This window comes from Nicotiana sylvestris, chromosome 12 (assembly GCF_000393655.2).
Source record: "Nicotiana sylvestris chromosome 12, ASM39365v2, whole genome shotgun sequence".
Taxonomy (NCBI): domain Eukaryota; kingdom Viridiplantae; phylum Streptophyta; class Magnoliopsida; order Solanales; family Solanaceae; genus Nicotiana; species Nicotiana sylvestris.
Genome location: NC_091068.1, coordinates 111,875,759 through 111,901,999, shown reverse-complemented (window position 1 = coordinate 111,901,999; position 26,241 = coordinate 111,875,759).

Here is a 26,241-nt window from a genome sequence, read left to right as displayed (position 1 = left end):
TCAGAGCCATTATCTTGCTAGAGGTTATTTTCAGGAATATCTTTCTATAACCTTCAATTTTGGCCATTGCAGAATTTCCCATAAAAATGATCTTGTCGGGGTCCAGCGAGAGCATATGAAGCAAATGCTTCTCTAATAGCACAAACATAGCGGGTGGCTCCAGAATCAATCTACCACTCCTTAGTATTTCCCACTAAGTTGCATTCAGACAACATAGTGCACAAGTCATCAACATCATCATTTGTTTCAACCATATTTGTTTGACCCTTTTTCTTGTTTTTCTTTGGATCACGACTACATACTGCAACTTTGTGTCCAAGCTTTCCACAGTTATGGCAGTCTACCTTGAGTTTCTTCTTGCTGGGATAGTTGTTTGGTCCAGAAGACTTCTTCATCTTTTTCGGATTAGTTGGAGTAGTCTCAACAATATTTGCTCCCATAATTGTTGAGTTCCCGCATGTCTTCTTTTCTGCAGCTTTATTGTCCTCTTCGATCCTCAATCGAACAATGAGATTTTCGATTTTCATCTCCTTGCGCTTGAGTTTCTAGTAGTTCTTAAAGTCCCTCTATAAATGAGGCAACTTTTCAATCATTGCTACAACTTGAAATGCCTCATTGATGACCAAACCTTCAATGAAAAATTTGTAATTAGTAACAAAATTAATAATTTCAATAGAAGCATTAATTCGGATTATACTTTCAGCAAGGAGATCATGAAGTATAACTTGCAGCTCTTGAACATGGATAAAGACAGGCTTGCTGTCTACCATCTTATAGTCAAAGAACTTGGTTGCAACATACTTCTTCAAACCAGCATCGCCGGTATTATACTTCTTCTCCAATGCCTCCCGTAGTTCTTTCGAAGTTTCAACATTACTATAGACGTTGTAAAGATCATCCTCCAGTTCGCTAACAATGTAATTCTTGCATAAGAAATTTGAGTGCTTCCATCACTCAGTCACGTTAAAATGTTCATTTTCATGAGTTGATTCTTGCAGAATTGGAACGTCCTCCTTGATGAACTTTTGTAGACTCAAAGTAGTCAAATAGAAGAACATCTTTTGTTGCCAACGTATGAAATCAATCCCGAAATTTTTTTTGGACTTTCCGCTGGAGCCGGTGGTGGCATAGAACGACTGGAGAAAGCAACATTGCTCGTAGAGCCAACCACGGGGGTTCCTGTTTTTGTCATTTTTGTTAATCACAAAACAGAAACAAAATTAATTAATGGTGAAGTATTTAAAATCATCAAACTGAAGAACTTTAACAGAAACAGATTAAAAACCACGGTGAAGATTTTATTTGTTCAAATCGAATACAAAACGAGTAAAAAATCACAAAGATTTTAATCTCGTAATCTCAACCAAGGAGTAGAAAATGCGAAGATTTTAATCTCCAAACTGAGAGTAAAAATCACTAAGATTTAGTCTCACAAACAGAATATAAGATGAATATAGAAAAATAAAAAAATTAAGTTCCTTAAGCTTGTTAGTATTTTGTATTCGAAAATATATTCAAAACCAGTAGCAATGAAAAAATCAGAAGAAGAACAAAAATTAATCTGAGCCCACTGAATTCACAGTGTTTTCTTAATAAACTTAATCTCATCTTAGTACCCGAGGTTTAGAATAATTTCCTCCCAGGATAGAATGAATAAACTCATTGGTGTAGCGGTACTTCAAACTCCAGTGACCAACGAGCTCAAAGAACAATAGCAAATCACACTTACTGCTTTCTTTCTATTAAAAATAATGCAAAAGGAAGAAGGAGAAATCTGGAAAATCAGAGGGCGAGGTTATGTATTTATATCCAAAACATTGGGTAATACCGAAGAGTTATAATTCTTCATGTAAGGCTGCAACTTAAAATAGTTGTTTTATAAAACGACTATTTATGCAAACCGCTAAATTTAAATTAAAATGGAAAAAATAAAATGGAGGAAAAATTAAATTACAGTTACAGAAATGGTCTAATTTGGATTAAATAATACTACTGTATTAATATTAACAAATAAATATGCTCCAAAAAATTAATACAAATCCGAAGCCGAAGCCGAGTTGAGCGCGCGATGGCGAAGACGACGCGTGGCTTGTCTTCTTCTCAATTCTTTAAGAGCTAGAAGAAGTGCTGTTGTATATATACCCATCAAGACTCTTTTCCTCCACCAATATGGGACAATGTTCCTTTGTCAAAGAGGAAAATTTAAATTTTTTTTATTTTGTCCTCTATTTCCCATTCACTCTATTTTTAAGCTCTAACAAGCTTAAAACGCAACAGGTAAAAAAATAAGATGGAGCATTTTCTTAGGAAATGCATTTTAAATAAATCATGTACATGTTAAGTGGATCCAATTCCCCTTCATTTCTTATCTCTTCATTTCTCCAAGTTCCTACTTGAATTGGAGACATTTGTCATGATTAAAAATCAAGGGACGTGATTTAATTGACAAAAATAAAATCATATCATGATTAAAGTATTCAATTCCTTCTTTGAAAATGCATATCTCTCTTTATACAGACTTATCTATGCATTAAAAATTATGGCATTGCTAATGCCATAGTTTGCTATGTATAAAATTTATATTGAATAGAGTGTATAATTAATATAGATTAAAAAAACGTGTATCTTTCAAAACCCTTAACTAGGAAATGACTACAAATTACATAATAAGATATGTATCAAACTAGCATTACATTTCAAATATGTACGTTAAAAAACTATAATGTTCAATATATAGGAATTCCCCTTTTTATTTTAGTTTAATTTTTATTGTTACATTTCAAATAAGTTAAATTTAGTTAGAATATTTATATAGGATTTTTTATTTCAAAATACAAGTTGTTTATGTGCGGCTGAGTCATATTACAACAATGTTTAGTACTTAGGATTTCAAGCTTATGAGTTCGAGCTTATAATCCTTTTAAATTATTGGGTTTCAAATTAATATTTGTACATAATTAATAAGTTTTTGAAAGATAAATACAAGATTTAAACCAAAGTTAATGGGTCCGGCCGAACTCATAGAAGACGCTGTGGCTCTACCCCTGAGTACTCTATATAACTTATCCTAAAAAATAATTTGACTCAAAAATAAGAAGGCCAGCCAAACAGGGCATGGACGTGAAAAAGAAATTTGCACGTAGACAGAACTAAATTTAGGGAAAGCGTTTTACTGGAGATTAGGGCTAAAATCAATTCGCTTCGGTGCGTGATATTCCATGGCGGAGCGGGAGATCCCTTGTAAATCTTCCGAATTAGCTTCTCGTGGGAGGGAACGTGAACTGGTAGAGGAAGATGAGAGTATGGATGAAGAAGTAGTTGATGATTCATATGATTCAGAGGAAAGCAAGGGCGCTATAATCTACGCTCCGATGATTCTGACGTTGATGATTCGAATCCCCATATCTGGGACCAGTTTTACTGTCACGACCCTAAACCCAGACCCGGTCGTGATGGCACCTCTCGTGAAGACAAGGCCAGCCGACACAACACCCAATTCATTTTTAGCAATTAAAACAACACAATTTAAGTCATTAACATGCTAAAAATCCCCAAATGAAAGTGAACTAGTACAATTTGTGGAAACCAACACAGCCCAACATCGGGGTGTCACCAGTCATGAGCATCTAAACATGTTTCTAAGAGTGTGAAAGAGTTTATATAGTCTATTACAGAACTAGAAACATAAAGTAAGATAGGAGGGAGAAACACTGGGCTGCGAACGCCGAGCAGCTACCTAGTGGACTTCGAATGGCCTGCTGGGAGCAATCAACCCTCACTGGCGGGACCTGAAGCTCCTGAATCTGCACACAGGGTGCATGGAGTAAAGTGAGTACTCCAACTCAGTGAGTAATAACAACAAATGAAGACTGAGCGATAAGAAATCACGTAAAACGCAACAACATGCTATAAAGAGGCAGTGTAAAACCTATAAAATGCAATAAAATAGTGAAATCTTATAAAAACACCTTAGTTCAGTATAAGTTTGTTTAAAACACCTTTTTAACAGTTAAACAAGTAAATGAAAAGCAGCTAGAAAAGACAAACACATAAAATTCGCCCCTCGGGCACAATATCAACACAATCAGTCCCTCAGGCTAATGGAACAACACCAGCCCCTCGGGCTATATCACATATCACACTGGGTACCCGCGCTCACTGGGGGTGTACAGACTCCGAGAGGGGCCCCTTACGGCCCAAGCGCAATATCAAGCCATCTCGTGGCATAATCAATAGGCTCTCGACCTTATATCAAGCCACCTTGTGGCGTACAACTCAGGCCCTCGGCCTTATAATCATAATCAGTACCACACTGCTACGGCATGCAACCCGATCCATAATAATCCTCACAACACAGGTCCTCGGTCCTACTCAGTCAAAAATCTCTAAAAGCCACTCGGGCACAGTAAAATATGGTGCTCAGCCCAAAATATTATTTAAAGTGTTAAAATAGAGTAAACATGGCTGAATTATGAAAACAGTAGAATATAACATGACTGAGTACAAATATAAAAATCAAAACAATAAGGAAAGAGTAATAAAAATCCCTTAAGGGTCAATAAAATTGGCACGAGACCCAAATATGGCATTCAACCCAAATCATGATGATATCAAATAGTTTTTAATTAAATATGTGGTAAAATAGTCATACGGGATGGACTAAGTCACAATCCCCAACGGTGTACGACCCCACGCTCATTATCTAGCATGTGTGTCACCTAAATATATCATAATGATGTGAAATTCGGGGTTTCATACCCTCAGGACAATATTTACAATCATTACTCACCTCAATCCGGTCCAAACTCTAACCCGCGATGCCTTTCCCCCTCGAATTGGCCTCCGGATTCTCCAAATCTAACAAAAATCAGTGCAAAACCATCAAAATATGCTAAGGGAACAAAGCCCACTCGAAAGAAATTAAATTACAACCAAATCCCGAAATTGGCCAAACTCGACCCCCGGGCCCATGTCTCGGATTCCGTTAAAAATTATATTAATAGACTCCTTATCACTCCCCGAGTGCATTCATATCAAAATCACCAAAATCCAACCACAAATGATCCCTCAAATCCATAATTTTAGGTCTCCAATTACAAGCCCTAGTTCTTCAATATTTAGGCTTAATTTCAACAATTTCCATGATTAATTAGGTAGAAATCACATTACGATTGAGTATTAAGTCCATAAATCTTACCTACAAGTGTTCCCCCTTGATTCCCTCTTCAATCCCCTTCAAAAAGCTTCAAAATCGCCCAACAATGGAGGAACTTAGACCCAAAATCGCGGAAATGGGTCTTTTAAAACATTCTACCCAGTCATTTCAGATCCTTCTTCGTGAACGCGGTCAACGCCTCGCGTTCGCAAAGCAAAAACTTAAGTTGACCAAAATCCCTCTTATGCGAACGCGATGACTCCCTTGACCAAAATCCCTCTTACGCGAACGTGACTACTCTCTCGCGAACACGATGCCTCAGCAGCTCAACCATCGTGAACGCGTCTGCTATCTCGCGAACGCGATGCTTCCTGACTCCAACCCTTTACAAACGCGGGACCTCCCTCGCAAACGCGAGGACAAATCTCCAGCCTCTCATCCTAACCCTTCGCGAACGCGAGGGCCCACTCCCGAACACGAAGGCCAAAAGTCTACAACACTCACAACAGATTTCTACAACTTTTCACAACTTGAAATGGTCCGTTTAACCATCCGAAACTCACCCGAGGCCCCCTGGACCTCAACCAAACATGATAACATATCCTATATAATCATTCAAACTTGTTCCAACCTTCAGAACGCTCAGAACAACATCAAAACACCAAATTTGCATCGGATTCAAGCCTAAGAATTCTAAAAACTTCCAAATTCCGCTTTTGATCAAAAAGTCTATCAAACCACGTCCGAATGACCTGAAATTTTGCACACACATCCCAAATGACACAACGGACCTACTGCAACTCCCAGAATTCCATTCTAACCCCTATGTCAAAATCTCACCTATCAACCGAAAATCGCCAAAATTCCAATTTCGCCAATTCAAGCCTAAATCTACTCCGGACCTCCAAAATATATTCCGATCAAGCTCCTAAGTCTCAAATCATCTCTCGAAGCTATCCAAACCATCGAAATTCACATCCGAGCCCTTTTTCACACAAGTCAATATCCGGTTGACTTTTTCAACTTAAAATTACTCAAAAGAGACTAAGTGTCTCAAACCTCACCAAAACTTTTCCGAACCCGAGCCAACCAATCCGATAACACAAAAAACAGCTGAACAAGGCAATAAGAAGCAGAAATGGGGGAAACGGAGCAGTAACTCATGAAACGACAGACCAGGTCGTTACATCCTCCCCCTCTTAAACAAACGTTCATCCTCGAACGAGTCAAGAAACATACCTGAAGCCACAAACAGGTGAGGATATCTGCTTCGTATCTCCCGCTCGGTCTCCCAGGTAGCCTCCTCCATGGGACGACCTTTTCACTGCACTTTCACTAAAGCTATATCCTTTGACCTCAACTTTCGAACCTGACGCTCCAAAATAGCTACTGGCTCCACATCATAAGTCAAATCATCATCTAAATGAACCATGCTGAAATCCAAAACATGAGACAGATCCCCAATATACTTCCGGAGCTTAGAAACATGAAATACCGGATGCACACTCGACAATCTGGGTGGCAAAGCAAGCTCATAAGCCATCTCTCCAATCCTCCGAAGCACCTCAAAAAGCCCAATGAACCAATGACTCATTTTACCTTTCTTCCCAAATCTCATAACACCCTTCATCGGTGAAACCTTCAACATGACATTCTCACCAACCATGTAGGACACATCCCGAACCTTCTTGTCAGCATAACTCTTTTGTCTCGACTGCGCTATACGAAGCCTCTCCTGAATTACCTTCACATTTTCTAAAGCATCATGCACCAAGTCTGTTCCCAATAGCCTAGCCTCACCCGACTCAAACCAACCAACTGGAGATCTACACCGCCTCCCATACAAAGCCTCATATGGAGCCATCTGGATACTCGACTGGTAGCTATTATTATAAGCAAACTTTACGAGCGGTAGAAACTGATCCTATGACCCTCCAAAATCAATGACACAAGAACACAAGATGTCCTCCAATATCTGAATAGTTCGCTCGGACTGCCCGTCCGTTTGAGGGTGAAAAGTTGTGCTCAGCTCAACCTGAGTACCCAACTCTCGCTGCACAGACCTCCAAAATTATGAAGTAAACTGAGTGCCCCTATCCGAAATGATGGAAACTAGGACACCATGCAAATGAACAATCTCCCGGATATAGATCTCTGCCAACCGCTCTGAAGAATAGGTATTACACAGAGGAATGAAGTGCGCGGACTTGGTCAGCCGATCCACAATCACCCAAATAGCATAGAACTTCATCAAAGTCTGTGGGAGCCCAACTACAAATTCCATGGTAATCTGCTCCCACTTCCACTCTGGAATATCCATCTGCTGAAGCAACCCACCCGGTCTCTGATGCTCATATTTCACTTGCTGACAATTGAGACACCGAGCTACAAATCCCACAATGTCCTTCTTCATTCTCCTCCACCAATAATGTTGTCTCATATCCTGATAAATCTTCGCGGCACCCGGATGAATGGAATACTGCGAGCTATGGGCCTCCTTCAGAATCAACTCCCGAAGCCCATCTACATTGGGCACACATATCCGGCCCAGCATCCTCAACACCCCATTGTCACCTATGGTCACATCTCTGGCATCATCGTGCTGAACTCTATCCTTAAGGACAAGCAAATGAGGATCATCATACTGGCGCTCTCTGATGCGAACATATAAAGAAGATCGAGAAATCACACAAGCCAATACCCGACTGGGCTCCGAAATATCTAACCTCACGAACCGATTGGCCAAGGCCTTAACATCAAGCGCAAGAGGTCTCTCCCCAACTGGAATATATGCCAAACTCCCCATACTCACCGCCTCCTACTCAAGGCATCAACCACCATATTGGCCTTCCCTGGATGGTACAAAATAGTAATATCATAATCCTTTAGCAACTCCAACCATCTTCGCTACCTCAAGTTGAGATCCTTCTACTTGAACAAGTGATGGAGCCTACGATGATCAGTAAACACCTCACAAGACACACCATACAAGTAATGCCTCCAAATCTTCAACGCGTGAACAATGGTAGCCAACTCCAAATCATGAACAAGGTAGTTCTTCTCATAGGGCTTCAATTGATGAGAAGCATAAGCAATAATTCTACCCTCATGCATCAACACACACCCAATACCAACTCTCAAAGTATCACAATACGCGATATATGAACCTGAAGCTTATGACAAAACTAACACTGGAGTTATGGTCAAGGCTGTCTTGAGCTTCTGACAGCTCTCCTCACACTCATCCGACCACCTGAATGGAGCACCCTTTTAAGTCAACTTGGTCAAAGTGATGCGATAGATGAGAATATTTACAAGTATAACAAAAACCTATCTCTATCTGCTCAGGTTTGGATATGCAGCCCCAAACTTAGAAACATCAAAACTAAGTAACACCAGTTCTAAGTATAGACTAGCTAAGGATAGAAATTTAAATCTTGAAATCTTTTAGCTAGACTAGGACTCAAGTGTCACATTTTGCGTTTTCGTACGTTAAAGTTTTATCATAAGTTAATTGACGTAGACTCAGGAATGAGATTATTTTTGAGGTTATAAACATTTATGCTATTTATAACAGGTGATAAGTACGTGCCCTGAAGGTTAGAGGGTAGATATATCAAAGAAAATGAGTTTCGTTGAAGGTTGTCAATTTGGGATAAAATACGTTCCGACCTATAATACCCGGTATTTATGGACTAGTGCGATACAAGGTACCACATGACCATGATAGTAAGGTGTATAAAGTGTGTTAAAAGTGATTAGTATTTTAAGTAATTTGAGATTATTCTTAATTATGTGGATAATTGGGTTATTATGAATTTTTAGTGGGAGATTAACTAAATAATTAAGCTAATTAAGAAATTGGTGGTTAATTATTGGGGTGGATAATCATTAACGTGGCAGCAAGTAGGGATTCAATATTGACTAGGCAAGTCTTGGAGCTAGGTGGAAAGATCAGAGAATTCTTTGGCCAAGTAATCCTAAAAGTGGGGCCCACCCACTTTGATAAAGAAATAACCTCCCTATATCATTAATTGGAAATGGAAATGCTTGCTAAAGTTACAGATGGGAATTCTCCAAAAAGAATTAATATGAACCCTTACAATGCTATAGCAGCGTGAATTACAAATTCTAAGGGAGCCCGGTATAACCTTTCTCAAGAATATCATACGGATTTTCCCTACTTCAATTCGACATTATGTGTTTTATCACAAAAGACATGTGTTAGAGGGATTGTCAAGAGAATCGGCTCAGGTATGTTAAGGCTATCCCTTCTTTCCTTTTGGCATGATCCAAGTAACGACACGTAAATGTAATGTTATTTCATAAATGGTTCTACTCGTAGTAACTAAGAAGGTCTACGTTGTTCATTCCTGTAACATGATATTCAAAGCATGCCCTAAGTATGTTTCTAACTCTTTATTAAGGTATTCAATAAAGATGCTAATGTTCATAATAGTATTATATGTATCATCATTTACCACCGAGCTATGACCGGTCGGACAGTCATGCAATTACCATCGAGCTACGGCCGATTGGGCAGTTACACATTTACCATCGAGCTACGGCCGATCGGACAATCATGCATTTACTACTGCGCTATGGCCGGTCGGGCAGTTACCACTGATTAGTTGGCCAGTTAACGTCATGAGAATGATGTAATCAGAACTATTATATTGTAGTTTAATTTATATATACGAGATGGGTCTTATTCTATATGTTATGGCCCTCAGCGGCAAGTCAAAGGTATAAGTTGACTCTTATCCCTCCCCGAGAGAGTATCTTATTATTACGTTTCATTTCAGCCTTACCTACTCGGTACATTCTTCGTAATGACGTCCCTTTTTCTGGGGCATTGTGTTTCATGCCTCGCAGGTGTAGATAGGCGAGGTGAGGACCCTCCACTGTAGGCTGCCTCCAAATATCAGCTTTTGGTTGGTGAGCTCCACTTCTTCCCGAATTATTGCCGAGTCACGTTCTATATATGTTATTTTGTTTTATGAGGATGTCGAGACCCTGTCTCGAGTTATATATTATGGTCATGTTTTCTTAGAGGTCTTGCAGACAGTGTCCTATGTATAGTTTTAGGTATGACATGTCAATGGCCTTGTTGGCCCCTATGTATCTGTATAAATCTTTTTGAATTAGTTATGTGAGTTAAGTTCTAATATTGTTACTTAAATATATAGATGTGGCCTATCATGGCCCGTAATGAGTCTTATAGTTAAGAAGGATAAGGTACGTGGCACTCGATTGAGTAGGCACCGAGTGCCAGTCGTGGCCCTCAAATTTGGGTCGTGACATCAAGCTTCCTCGATAATGGACCTCGTGAATTATCGTTTTAACCAGCTCCTCACTTCTCCTCTCCTGCCTGCGAAAAGTTCTCCAATTCCTTTCTTGCCATATATGGCATACAATGCAAGTTAGGAGCATTCTGTATATTGCTGTTGAAGGCTGCTTACCTGCTTCATGTTTTGTAGCTCATTTTACCTCTTCATTCCACCCAGCCACATCTTTATTGACACCGATCTAGTATAATAATTTCCTTTATATTGTTACTGGGTAGGTGCATCTGAAGAAAAGATGATCGTGGTCCTCAGTACCTCCCTCACACAACGAACATGATGGATTGGCTAATATTCCCCAAGTAATAAACCTGTCTCGTGTGTATAATCTACCCAAGATTGTTGGATAAAATATAAAGATCCATTTAGGACTACTGTTGTTATTGCATATTAGTCTCTTCCATTCAGCTTTAGGGAACTCTCCTCTAAGTTTATTATACATGTCTCTGATGGAGTAGATCCTTGCATTCATCACCTCCTCCACTCTTATATTTGCCTCATTTAGATACTTTGCAGCTCCTAATGTTTTCCAGTGAGCCAAGAAGCTTGTTTCACGTTTTACATTCCATATCACATATTGTTTTACATAGTATATATGCATCCACTGTATCCATAGGCAATTCTTCTTCTGACATAAATTTCATAGTTGCTTAAGGATTGCAGCTCTGTTCTATGTGAGGATGTCAGTAATGTTCAATCCACCTGCAAACTTTGGCCAGCAAAATTGTTTCTAGGCCATTTTGTTGTTACCTTCTGTTTCACCTGTACAAAGAAACCTCTTACAAATGGTTTCAATCTTTAGAATAATCTTCTTTGTTAGAGGGGAGATTTGTGACCAAAAGGATTGAATAGCAATCAGAACACTTTTGATCAATTGTAACCTTCTTGCATAAGATAAAAACTTTGATGTACAATGTTTAACTCTCCGGTAAGTATCTTATCTAGTAGGGGCTGACACTGAGCTACAGATAATCTTTTGGTACTTAATGGAACCCCCAAGTATCTGAATGGCAGTGTGCCTATGGAGAAGCCTAGTCATTGGGTAATATGTTGCTGAACATCCCCTAGTACCCCTCCAAAATAGATACAACTTTTGTCTTGGTTTGCAATCAGTCCTGAAGAGTTGGAAAAGTGTCGAAAACATTCATTGATCAGTTGAATGGACACCACATCACCTCTACAAAATAGCAACAAATCATCTACAAAGCCGAGTTGCACTATGTCCAGCCTCTCACATCGGGGATGATAGTTAAAGTCAGGCTTGTCCTTCAAAGTCTATAAGATTCTGGTCAAGTATTCCATGGCTAGGACAAAAAGATATGGCGACAGTGGATCCCCTTGTCTGACTCCTCTTTTGGCATTGAATGGAGTTGTTGGATGACATTTATAACAATAGAATAGGACACTGTAGTGACAAATGTCATGATACATTGTAGGAAATTCTCTGGGATATTCATTTCTGTGAGAACCTGCTCAAGAAACCCTCATTCTAAATAATCATACGCTTTCTGCATATCAATCTTGACCATACACCTGGGTGAAATTCCTTTCCTTCCATATCCTTTTACAAGTTCATGCCCTAGTAGGATATTGTCATTCAACACTCTTTCTGGCATAAATGCTGCTTGACTCATGTCTATTAAGGAGTCCATCACTGGTGTCAGCCGTCTTGTGATCATCTTTAAGATAATTTTGTATATAATAGTGCAATATGAAATTGGTCGATAATACTTGATGGAAGAAGGATTCTTCACTTTGGGAATCAGTGTGATTGAGGTACTATTTATTGGCTTGTACATGGAACCCTCATTAATGAATTTCAGTACAGCCTCTATAACATCCTCTCCAATTAAGTGCCATGCCTTTTTGTAGAAGTAGACATATTAAATCCATCCCTTCCTGGAGCCTTGAAATCTCATATTCCCTGTAATACTTGCACCACATCATCTTTAGTGAAAAGGGAGATGAGTTGTAGCTGTTGGGATCTTATAAGTCCTGGACCTTTTCTCATTATACTAGGATTTATAGCAGGCATGCTATTAGATGACTTTCCTAGTAATCTTCTGTGAAAACCCACTACTTCCTGCTCAATGCCTTCTGTTATTTTGATCAAGCTTCCATCATCAACTGTAATCATTTTGATCTGGTTCTGTAAAATTCTTCCTTTCATACTGGCAAAGAAGAATGTTGTGTTAGAATCACCCAACTTAACCCATTGCACTCTTGATCTTTGTTTGTATATGCTTTTCTCTACTGTGCTCCACTTTTCCAACTGTTGTTTAGTGATTTTTTCTATCACAAACATATCAACAGGTGTTGTAGTATTCCTCATCTGAGCTTGTATGTTATCTAGTGCCTCCCTTAGTTGCTGAACCTTACTGGTTGTGTTTGCAAACTCCTTCCTATTAAGTCTTTTAAGAGTAGCCTTCACATTTTTTAAGTTTTGCCAAATGCTTCTTATGCTTCCTTCCTTGTTATCCCAGCCTTCCTGTATGATATTTCCAAATTCTGGATGATACTCTAAACGGTTGAAGAATTTGAAAGGTTTCACCCTACTATCCATTGCTATTCCAGTTCTATACATAGTGGAGAATGGTCTGAAAAATGAGGAGCCATCACATTAACTTGCATTGGTGACATATTCAACATCTATTGTGCATTAACAATAGCCCTGTCTATTCTACTGTATACATGGCTATTTGTCCATGTATATGACCTTCCCATGGTTGCAAGTTCAGTCAATTTGTAGTCTTCCATCAGAGCCCTAAAATCCTTAATTTCATTTTCCTGCATTGTTGCACCATTTACCCTGTCCTCTATATCCAGTATTGCATTAAAATCACCCATGATTAGCTGGGGGCTATTTGTCTGTGAGTCTAAATTCCTTAGTGCATCCCACAGAGCACATCTATGAGCAATTGTATTTAATCCATAGATAGCAGTAAAAACAAATTGGCTGCTAGAATTAATACTATGAACTATCCCATACATGAATTGTGTATGATTCTGCAGCATATTAAACTGAATGCTATTTGGATCCCAAATGATCCATATCCTTCCTCTGCCATTAGAAGTATCATTGGAGCACCAGCTTTACCCAGCTGCACATTTATTAATAATTTCCTTTGCCTTATTGTCTTGTACTCTATGTTCTATTATTGCTATAAGACTGATCTTATTAATCTGCAAAAATAATTTCATCTCCTTTTTCTTATATACCTTATTGAAACCCCTCACATTTCACGTAGCTATCTTCATGTTAGGATGGGGTGGTGCTTTTTCTCCATCTATTCCTGTGCTACCTTGAGGATCATCATCATCAGCCCATTTTGTGCTTTCCTCATGTATTTCCACTCTTAATAGAGAGATTCCATTAGTAATGGTGAGAATTTGTTTAGCTGGGCTTGCATGTCCTCCCCTTCCTTTTGCTTGTTGACAAGCTTGTTGATCACCATCTAATATCTGTGGCTCACTCTGTTGCGCTTGAGTTGCTTGCTTACCTGTGTCCTTTCCAGCTTGTTTAATTGGGCTTATTGCAACCCATTGAACTGTTGGCTTCATGTTCCTTGCCTGCTACATATTTGTACCTACATTTTGATTTTTGTCCTGTTGTTTTGTTACTTCTGCCCTTTGTTGCTGCTGCTCTCCCTTTTGGAATTTTCTATGTGCCCTAGCTACGCCTTGTACTCCTTCACAATCATGCCCAACATAAGACATTTTTTACAATATTGTGGCACCCAGTCATACTCCACTATCTGTTCAAATTCCTTCCCTAATGGGTCTTGTACAATGATGCTCTCTGGTAGGTCTTTAGTTATCCATTTCAATGAGGACACTAGCATATGAGATCCTTGCTGTACTAGTTGTGCATTCATCAACATATATAGAGCATCCCAAACCACTTGCAATTCGACTAAGAGTCATCCTTCCCTAACAATTCAGAGGCAGATTTGGGAAGCTGACCCACAATGGTATAGTCTTTAGAACTTCATCATAGAAATTAAGATCAGCTGACCATGACTTCAGTATTATCGGCTTTGTTCCCATAGTGTGTGGCCCTTAGTACAACACCTCATTTTTATCTTTCATGTTATTGAACAGTATAATAAAATACCCTTCATTATGGTAATAAAGTTTTGGCTTAGCAGCAAAATTCCATTATAAGCCTATAAACCGCTCCACGGCTCCCATTAATGGCGAGTCCCTACTAACATACAGTATAACAACCTTCCGCCACTTTACATTTTTAGCTTCCATCACCTCTTGTTGTAATTGCACTTTCGTGACTCCATCTTGAATCATAGGAGGTATGAATACTAGATCCATTTCCCTTGCAGCCATCCTGTTACTAGTAAACAAATTTGCCCAACTTTTCTCACCCTTCCCAGCATCTGGCTTTGTTATCTCCTGGATTAGTGCATTGGTAGTACTCTGTTCCTTGCCTTTTTGCTCCTCCACTTGGGTTTTTTTTCTTGCAGTACTAGTAGTCTCTTGGTTGAGTACTCCTTTCACCGTCGTACTATTCCCATTTTGGACGTTCACTGTTTTCGCTAATGGAACAACAGCAGTCAATGAAATAGTGGTTGTTGTTGGGCTTTCCACACGAATCTGCCACAGCAGATTTAGGCGTGGAATTCACCATACTAGGACTCGAATTTCCTAAATTGTGTGGTGAATTCATCTTCATGGCACTAGCTCCTTCAGAATAAGGCACTATCAATATCTTCCCTTTTTCGCATCCTAGGGTTCCTATTTGTGGAGAATTTCTTCCCAAACTTTCATTTCGGCTTCCTAATGCAATGAACTCCAACCTTCGTCGCAGTCTGTTTTCGTCTTCCTCTCCCCATTTCCGATCAGCGCTTTTAGCAAAGCACGCTTAACGTGCGCAGAGAGAGAGAGAGAGAGAGAGAGTGTGACCATTATCTTCTACTTGTCATTGACGTTACTATCCAATTTTTTTGTGTAGTAGGGATTTGATATCTCTGTCCGCCCAGGTACTTCTTTTCATGCGCCAATTGCATAGCTACGGAGTTACCTGAAGAATCTATGGGAAAAAAAGAGACACACTGACCTCTGCGACGTGGCTATTGAATTGTTCAATTCGTTGAATGTACGTGCTTTACCTTGTTCGATTGGTTTAATGTGGTTATTATATCAGGCTAGCTAATATATTGATTTTAATTGATTTTCTTTTTCTTAAGGCTAAAACATATGAGTTCGTGGAAATTGTGAAGGTAAACGCATCATTTGCTGCTGGGATATGGTTTTATTTCACCTTTCAAGCCACGGTTACTGATGATGCCATAAAGATCTTTTAAGCATTGGCGTCCGACGGAATTGAGGGAACTAAAACGGTGGAATTCTGGGCTCAAGAAAGTCCTTAAGTAAATAAAGTTAAACTTTGTAGAGTGTGTTTGGTATGATAGAAATATTTTCCCATTTTTTACTATTTGGTTGCAAAAAATAGTTTGAAAAACATTTTTTTAAATATCACATTTTCCTGAAATTAGAGGAAAATAACTTTTGTAGAAAAAGTTAGGAATATATTTTCCAAAAACTCCACCTACGCTCCCTCACATCTAAGCCCAACCCCCTTCCCTTCTCTCCCCTACCCCACCTCTCCCGGCTCCTCTCTCCAAAAAGTTTTTTTTATTGTTGTCATATTTCAGTTTTTTTTCTTTTCCGTCATCACCACCCTGCTAATCTCCCCCCCAATTTTTTTTTTATATATTCAATTTTCTGTAAATTCTTTTCTACAGCTCCCCTGGTGCCCCCTCCCCCACCAATTTTTTTTTTTTGTACTTTTCTTGTATTTTTAATTTTTCATATTCTCTGTTGCTACTTTCGATTTAGTTTTCTAATTATTTGTCTTGTTATTAGTTGCTATCAGGGCTTCTTTCACATTCTTTAGCTGAGGGTCTATCGGAAACAGTATCTCTGCCCTTCCAGGGTAGGGGTAAGACTGTATACATCCTACCCTCCCCAGACCCACTTGTGAGATTATACTGGGTGGTGGTTGTTGTTGTTGTTGTATTTTAATTTGCTGTTTTTTCGTTTATCCACCCACCCAACCCAACCCCCTCAATCCCACCCCTCCCCTGGCAAACTTTTTTTTAAAAAAAAATTATTTTTAGTTCTAGTTTTTTCATTTTTCAGTTTGTATGTTCGAAATTTTACGAGTTCCATGGTTATGAGTTTCGAGGTTTATGTATTTGGAAGTTTGCGATTTTAGAAATTATAGAGTTTACGGGTTCGGAAGTTTATATAATTTGTGGGTTCGGAAAGTTGTTGGTTCGAATATTTATGGCTTCATATTTATTGTATTTAAATTATTTATGAATACTCTTCACAAGTTATTTTTCTTAATTTGCGTGTCAAACACCGGAAAATGAGTAAAATTGCTACTTGTTTTTCAAAAAAATATTTTTTGAAAAATGTTTTCCACGGAAAACATTTTCCGTTATACCAAACACACCCGTTCTCTACATGTGCTTTCTTGTTATATGCATAGCTTATATAAGCATCGTGCTTATAGTAGGTAGACATACGTGTTGATCGGTCGCCCCTTTTAAAAAGATTTATATGCAGTAAGTTTTGAGTGTTTTTGCCACTTGTTTTGTTTTAGTTTCATTTTGCTTTATCAGGGATTGCATGCATTTCACATGCCTAATATGATCCAGAGTGTATGCGATGATCACGCCTGCCCCATTCTTGCAAGAATATTCTGCCCTCTTATGAAAACGTCATCCTTTGTGGGTTTTTTCCTTGGTGGGGGGGGGGGGAAGGGAGGAAGGTTATGGTAAGGTAAGCCTTGGACTTTGGTCTTGCGATAAGACTTAGGAGCACAGTGCGTGATATGTGAATTAAGTAGTTCAAATCTATTTGAATGGAGAAGGGTAAAAGGGGCGAGCCTGTTATTCGTCGGGCTTCAAATCATACACCAATTGGCCCTTTTGGATTTCTTGGTTATCTATTTTAAAAGCTTTACTTGAGAAACTCGTCTTTCAGAGTTAATTTCCTGCACCATATATCTAGCCAATAAACGAATAGGCTAGATATATTGTTCATCTTTAACCTCCATTATATTATGAAAATAAAAATATCTATGCCGCTACCATTCTTATCTATATGCCCTTAGTACTCACAGAAATCCATCTTAGAAAGGGTCCGCCTCTTAAATCCTACATGGCTTAAAATTTGAGTGAGGTGGATGTCATATCACCTCACCACCGTAACCCTATTTTACCCCCTCTTCCAATACTTTTTTTTCCCTTTCTTGTTCCGCCACCCCTCAAAGTCAAAATCACAAACCCACGTCAAGTCTAGATTCAATTGTTAATTATTGCTAATTTCATGGTATTCCTCTTTTCTTTAAGTCAAATATTTTTTTTCTCTATTTTATAAATCACAAATTCAGGTCTACTTACAGTACAGTATAGTACTTTAACCATATATTCTACAAGAATCCATAAAAAATATTTATTTGGAAACTGAGTTTAATTTATCATGTCCTCAAGTGGGCCTTTAATTTTTGTTTACGTTTTTGTACTGATCTCAATAAGAACCAAAGAAATTAAACAACTAAATTGCGAAATTAAGAGAATTTACGGGACAATTTTTTGTTTATATTAACTGAAAGGAAGAAGTTGAACTACAATAACCAATCTGAAAATAACTATCGCCTAAAGTTGAACTCCATAGCTGGATAAGATCTGCAGAATGAAGAAGGAAGAAGAAGATAGAAAGAGAAGAGAAGAGTAGAGGCAGAGATCGAGTGAAGAAGGAGAGAAGAGAGAAATGACCCGAGAATCGTTGCCTTCCTCTTTCAGTTAAAGGTAGTTATAACAACCTCAGCTGACGTGGCTCAATCCTAGACCTTGTAGCTCATTAACTCAAAATTAATCCTAGTCGTTAATTTGAATTTCTGTTATTCTCTTTCACTAATTCTGTTACTGCTTATCTTCAGCTTCTTCTCATCGAACCTCGCTGGCAACACTGATCTTGTGATGATTATTGGATAATTACATACCCCACCTCTTCAAAAAATCCTTGTCCGTAAGGATTTGGAAAATTAGCTTTGATGAACTAATAATCTTCCCATGTGGCATCTTCTGGAGGTAGATTAGACCATTATGCTAGCACTCTAACCACAACAGCATTGTTCCTCTTTATCAATTGCCTTTGCAGAATAGCAACTGGCTTTACCAAGAACTGACCATCTTCACCAATGATAGGCAGAGTGGTCTGCACTACCACTCTATCGCCCGCCTTTTTCTTGAGTAGAGAGACATGAAACACAAGGTGGACCTTAGATTCAAGGGGAAGATCTAATTTGTAAGCCACACTACCAATTCTGGCAAGAACTTATAGGGTCCATAATATTTAGAACTCAGCTTTAAGTTCATTCTCAATGCAAGGGAGGTCTGTCTGTAAGGTTGCAGTTTCAAATAGACCATATCTCCTACTTGAAACTCTCTATTTGATCTTCTCTTGTCAGCATAGTATTCATTCTCTCCTGAGCCTTAGTGAGGTTTGTCTTTCAACAGCTATTGTATATATTGTCTTCTCATAACTGTATCTTCAGTTGCTTGCACCACTGTCTCCAATAAGGGCCCTAGGGATAGCTGAGGGGGTGAGTAACCATACAAAGCCTCAAAGGGAGTGCATTGCAGAATGGTATGGAAGTTGGTGTTGTATCACCACTCTGCAGCAGTAAGCCACTACTTCTATTTTGTTGGTCTACTAGCAGTCATACACCTTAAATAATTCTCTAAACACTTGTTAGCTCTTTCAATTTGACCATCATACTGAGAGTGGTAAGTAGTGCTGTGGTGTAACTAAGTTCCCAAGAGCTTGAATATGGACTGCTAGAAGTTGCTTAGAAACACCTTATCTCTATCAGTTACTATGGACTCAGGAGTGCTATGTAAGCAATGTATTTTATTCCAGAACACATCAGCCACTGTTGCTGATGTATAAGGATGTGAAAGGGCTATAAAATGTGCATACTTGGTCATTCTATCAACCGCTACAAGGATCATTTCTTTGTTCTTGGACTTGGACAAACCTTCTATGAAGTCCATACTAATGTGGCTCCAAGCTTGGTTTGTAATGGGAAGAGGCTACAATAGTCCAGGATAAGCCATGTTGTCATACTTACTCTTGAGGCAAATATCACAGCTAGCCACAAAATCAATGACCATCTATTTCATCCTAGGACAATAGAACACCTGTGACAACCTCTCCCAAGTTGTCCTGAATGTCCACCTACAGGAGTGTCATGGAATGTGGAGATCAGCTGAGTTCTGAGACCACCACTAGTACCAATATAGATCTTTCCCTTTCTTCTGAGTATGTTGGAAGTGTAATGCCAGATGCTAGGTCCTTGTAGAGTCATTGCTGCCTGACTGATCAATTCTGTAGCTTTAGTGTCTCCTTCATAACTGTGTGTTATATCCTGCATCCAAGAAGGAACTGAGACACTGAATGCTTGCAGTGCTCCTTGGGATTGACTTGTGTTGTATTCTGATCCTTCCTGTTGCCTAGAAGAGCATCAGCTACCCTATTTTCAGCCCCCTTCTTATATTGTACTTTATAATCCAACCCAAGTAATTTGGTCAATCCTTTCTGTTTTATAGCAGAAGTAACTCTTTGTTCTAGAAGGTATTTTAAGCTGTGGTGGTCAGACCTGACCACAAAATGCTTGTATTGTAAATAGTGCCTCTACTTGTCCACTGCATTCAACAAGGCCATATATTCTTTCTCATAGATTGACTTACCTTTGTGCTTTTGAGCCAAAACCTTGCTAAAATAGGCTACTGGTCTACCTTCTTGCATTAGCACAGCCCCACTTTGACTACCATCTGTCTTAACTATGAACTCCTTAGTGTAGTCAGGTAAGGCCAATACTGTACTGTAAATAGTACAGTGTTGGTCAATCCTTTCTATTTTATAGCAGAAGTAACTCTTTGTTCCAGAAGGTATTTTAAGTTGTGGTGGTCAAACCTGACCACAAAATGCCTGTACTGTAAATAGTGCCTCCACTTGTCCACCGCATTCAACAAAGCCATATACTCTTTCTCATAGATTGACTTACCTCTGTGCTTTTGAGCCAAAACCTTGCTAAAATAGGCTACTGGTCTACCTTCTTGCATTAGCACGGCCCCAAATGCCACTTTGACTACCATCTGTCTTAACTATGAACTCCTTAGTGTAGTCAGGTAAGGCCAACACTAGTGTAGAAGACATAGCTCTCTGAGGGCTATAAAGTCTAGGTCAACTTCATCATTCCATTTAAAAGCATCCTTCGTGAGTAAGACAGTAAAGAGTCTACAAATAATTCAAAAGTTAGCAACATATTTTCTATAGTACCCAGTCAACCCTAAGAATCCTCTCAGTTCCCTCAATGAGTTTGGTCTAGGCCAATCGACCATAACTTGTATTTTAGAAAGATTAGTAGATATTCCCTCTGAAGTTATGATATGTCCTAAATACTCAACCTTAGATTGACCAAATGAGCATTTAGACCTTTTAGCAAATAAGGAATGTTTCCTTAGGGTATCAAATACACCAATTAGATGAGTCATATGATCCTTATCAGATAAACTGTAGATAAGGATATCATCAAAGAAGACCAAAACAAACTTTCTAAGGAAAGGTTGAAAAACCTGGTTCATCAGAGCTTGAAAGGTAGCTGGTGTATTTGTTAATACAAATGGCATCACCTTGAATTCATAATGGCCTAAATGAGTTCTGAAAGCTGTCTTATATAAATCTTCTAACTTCATTCTGATCTGGTGATAACCAGCTCTCAAATCTACCTTGGAAAAGATCACAGATCCACTGAGTTCATGTAGGAGGCAATCCACAATAGGTATATGATACTTATCATTTATTGTGATATCATTCAATCCCTTATAATCTACACAAAACCTCCAGGTTCTATCCTTCTTTTTGACAAGCATTGCTGGTGATGAAAAAGGTGATTGACTATGCTGGATTATCCCATTGGTGAGCATCTCCTTAACCCGTCTCTCCAACTTATCCTTATGATAGTAGTTGTACCTATAAGGCCTCAGATTGATTGGCATGGCTCCAGGTTTCAAAGGAATAGTGTGATCTAAGGCCTAACAGGAGGCAAAGATTTTGGTTCTGCGAACACATCAGGATATAGATGTAAAACCTCCTGAATGGCTTCTCCTACTGGTTCCTGACCTTCTGTCACCAAGGAATTCATCATGAACATATGAGCTATCAGAGCTTGGCCTTTCTTCAGAATCTTCCATAGTGTTCCACTTGAAATCATATTCAGCTTACCTTCCTCAAAGATACCCTGCAATACTAGTTTGTTGCCCTTCTTGCCAATGGTAATGCACATCTTTTCATGGTCAAATTTAGTGGGATTATGCTTCTTCATCCAATCATTACCCATCACCATGTCATAGCCTCTAAGTGGAATGATAAGTAAGTCTTTATGAAAGTGCATTTTCCACTAATATCCCATGCAAATGGAAGTGTATATGACATAATTTCCATCAGCCACTGTCACTCTCACTAGTGGGCAATGCCTAACTTGGTACCTTGTCTCTTTGACTGTGATAATATCAATGAAACTATGAGTGCTGCCAGAATCAATTAGCATTGTTAGTTTTCTGTTCTCGATGGTACCTCTAACCAATATGGTGTTGACTCCTCTGTTGTCACTGATAGAGCATTTATGCACACAACTTCCATGACTTCTTGCTCCAGCTCTCCTTCAATAATCAAGTTTGTACATGGCTGTTTTTCTTCTATATCAGTACTCACAGGAAGTGGTTCTGCTGCCCCTATCATGCAGTTCAACTGCTTCTTCTTACATTGATGGCCAGGAGCATACTTCTCACCATAGCTATAACACAAATGGTTGCTCTTCCTGTATTCATAAGCTTCAGGAGTAAGCCTGAAGGAGTTTGGTTTAACTGCAGCTGCAGCAGGTGCTCTTGTATTAGCAGAACTGCCAGCCATAAAGGAGGGCTTTGGAATGCCCTTGGTTTTCCTGTGAGTAGCTTCTATTGCCTTCTCCTGCAGTCTAGCTTGTTCTACAGCAAACCTTAGTGTTGTAGGTTTGAAAAACTTCACCCCAAACCTAATCTCTTCCTTTAATGCGCCAATGAAACTGAATATAAAGTGTGGCTCATCCAAGTGAGGATTCCTTATTAACATTTGAGCCTTCAAGTCTTCAAACTTGCCTAGGAATTCATCAACAGACCCTACTTGGCTCAGCTTGTTAAATTCCTCCACTATACCCCCATTAGTTCCTCCCCAAATCAAATAAGCAACTCCTATTTGAATTCAACCCAGCTCACTTCACCCCTGCTTAGTACTAATGAGTCGTACCAAGTGTCACCTAATCTATTTAGATAAAGTGCAGCAACTCGACCTTCTGATTGTCTGGGGTTCTATACAGATTGAAATATCTTTCACACTTTCGAATCCATACCTTAGGTTCATGGCCTTCAAATTATCCCATTTAGGGGAAGGGGTCTGCACAGCTTGAGGTCTGTTTTTTTTTTTGCCTCAATTCCTGACATGGTATGGGTAAGAGCCCATCTCCTTGAGGTCTGTCACCTTGAGCTCATTGGGGAAACCTCTCCAAATTTGTCAGCCTCTCTAAGATTAGCTCTAGGGCACCTTGTATTCCAGTCTGAGTGTTGCGCGGTTCCTCTTGAGTGGTCAGAACTTCATTCAAAACCTCATCGTGTCTTAGTAGCTTATCATCCATAACTTTTAGCCTAGTTCCTTCAACCATTACCACATTCACAATCGCAGGATTGAGGCTATGATACCAAATGTAATGATCTTAATAAGAACCAAAGAAGTTAAACAATTAAATTGCGAAATTAAGAGAATTTTTGGGACAATTTTCTGTTTATATTAAATGAAAGGAAGAAGTTGAACTACAATAACCAATATGAAAATAACTATCTCCTAAAATTGAACTCCATAGCTGGATAAGATCTGCAAAATGAAGAAGGAAGAAGAAGAAGAAGAAGAAGAAGAAGAAATCAGAAAGAGAGAGAAGAGTAAAGGCAGAGATCGAGTGAGGAAAGAGAGAAGACAGAAATGACCTGGGAATCGTTGCCTTCCTCTTTCAGTTGAAGGTAGTTATAACAACCTCAGCTGACGTGGCTCGATCCTAGCCCTTGTAACTCATTAACTCAAAATTAATCCTAGCCGTTAATTTGAATTTCTGTTGTTCTCTTTCACTGATTCTGTTGCTGCTTATCTTCAGCTTCTTCTCATCGAACCCCGCTGGCAACACTGATCTTGTGATGATTATTGGATCATTACAGTTTTTTATGGTTAATGAGTACAGATTTGGTGTTGATATTTGCGTAAGTAGATTGAGTAAGCTGAGAAGAAATTAAGGACAGACCTCTGAAGTAGCCGCTGTAGAGGAGGGTCTCACTTCTTTAAAATTTTAATTGAATTTTGTATCAACCCCTCCATCTCAACATTTTGAGATCTATTTAATTTAGCTTAGTGTTCTATTTGATTTTCATTGTGACAGCTAAAGAATTCAGCGGGTTCAGTAGAGAATGCCTTGAAATTAATTATCCAGTTTGGAATAGTATTATTGAGAAAATCTTAGCTTAAAAAAGTAAAGTCAGTTGCCCATACATACGGTGATTTTGGAAAATAGAATCTGGGCTTGACATGGTACCGTGGCTTGGGTGATTTACACAAATAGGATACTTCGGTGTCACTCTTGATTTTTTGAGCTCGCTTGCTTCATGTGCGGAACATCAAGTATAACAAGTGTTGCCCCTCGATTGCCCCATGAGAAACACTTTTGACTTTTGACCGTAAAGGTTTGCTCATAGGGCAAGCGTGAGTCAAAAATCAAGATCATCTATTTTCAAGGTCATTAGATAATTTCAAGCCCGTTTGGCCATACAATTTTTCACTTTTTTCGAAAATCAATATTCGGCCATGAAATTTTCAATTTTTCACTTAAAGATGAATTTCGGAATTTTTCGAAATTTCAAAAATTCCAAAAAGCTGTTTTTCAAAAATTTCACTTCAGATCACTCACAAAAATCCAAAAACAGTCCAAAACTGTATTCATGTCCAAACGCAACTTTAATTTTCAAATACCATTTTCACTTAAAGAAATATTACTTTTTTGTCGAAATTTTACAATTTTTATTTCCAAACGCCCACTTCATATTGTGGCTTTGGGTGGTGTTATTGGTGGTGAGGTGCTAGTGGTTTTAGGAATTAATAGGTGGGTCTTGTCCCAGGTGGATTTCTGTTAAAACTAGGGGCATATATGATGAGGAAATGCTAAGACGGAGGCATTTTTGTTTCCAAAGTATAATAAAGATTAAATATAAGCAATATTTGTAAGCAAAGAAATAAATCTAACCATTTTCCCAACGAATAATATCGCCATTTACAACCATGAAACCTATATATTTCATGGACTTGTACGTATCTTGTGCCAAAGTAATGCGCACGTTTTCCTGTTCAAGGTTTTCACCTGTTGAGGGTTGGAATTGATAGATAATTCTCTATAAGAAATATGATGCACTTAATTTGTTATGAGCTAACACTGCTTCACCTTTCTTTGTTATCTTTGATTATTTCCTTTTGGCAGGTGATGATTTTCAGGGTCCAATAAAATTGGTGGCCTAAAGCCTAAATTTCATAAGGTATCCTAACCTTTTTAATAAACTTCATATATTTTTATTTAAAGTCCTCTCTTCTAACTTTTTAATGAGATACAATTCTATAAATTAATCTTTTTAAGAATTAACTCCTTCACATATGTCTTTTAATGAGAAATAAAAACATAAATTCAGAAAAAATGAGTTAAAATTGGGAAATGAAATTGTCATAACCAGGAAAAGAAAATATAATAAATATACACGAAGAAAGAAAACTCATAACCAACGGGGTACGGACATTTACAAAATAAAGAGAGATAGAAACTTGACTTAAATTTACTCACTTATTTGAACAACCTCAACCAAACTAAAAAAAGAAATGTTTTACTTATATTAATTCTTTAAAATATATATTATTTATTATATCATATAAAACACAAAACTGTAATATAAAATGTTGATCGACTTTTTCTATCTTTCATAATGTATTACATGTTCGATAATTTTTAATTATAGTAATTATTTATAAAAAAAATATTTTTCCCTGTACGGCCATAACATTAGGAATGTAATGAGTCTTTCCAAGTTTTTGAGCTATTATTTTAATTTTTCAGCTTTGTCTAATATTTTAGAACTTTTAATTAAGCTACTCAAATCTTCATATATGTCAATAAGGTTTTCGACAACAAGAATCAAGGTAGTGTATTGACACAAATGGCTAACTTATAATACTCCATTTTAAATAATAAAAGCAATATTTTGGGAGCCATCAACTTTTGGAGGCCTAAAGCAGAAATTTTACTGGCTTTACCTTTGAGCCGTCCATGCTCCTCATTCTAGAGGTGATGTTAGAAATCGAAGTTCTACATTTAAAATTTCTATTATGTATATGTGGAGAGAATGTCTCGATAGTTCCACAAGCACGATGAGGAAGGACTGATCGAAGCATAAACCAATTTTTTTTAAAAAAATAACAAATGGTTGATAGTAGGATATGGGGTTAAAGATTGAATAAAATATTTTTTGGTAAAAATACCTATGATATTGATTGGGGTGATTAAAGGTTTGCCAAGGTTAGAAGAGATTTGGTTTG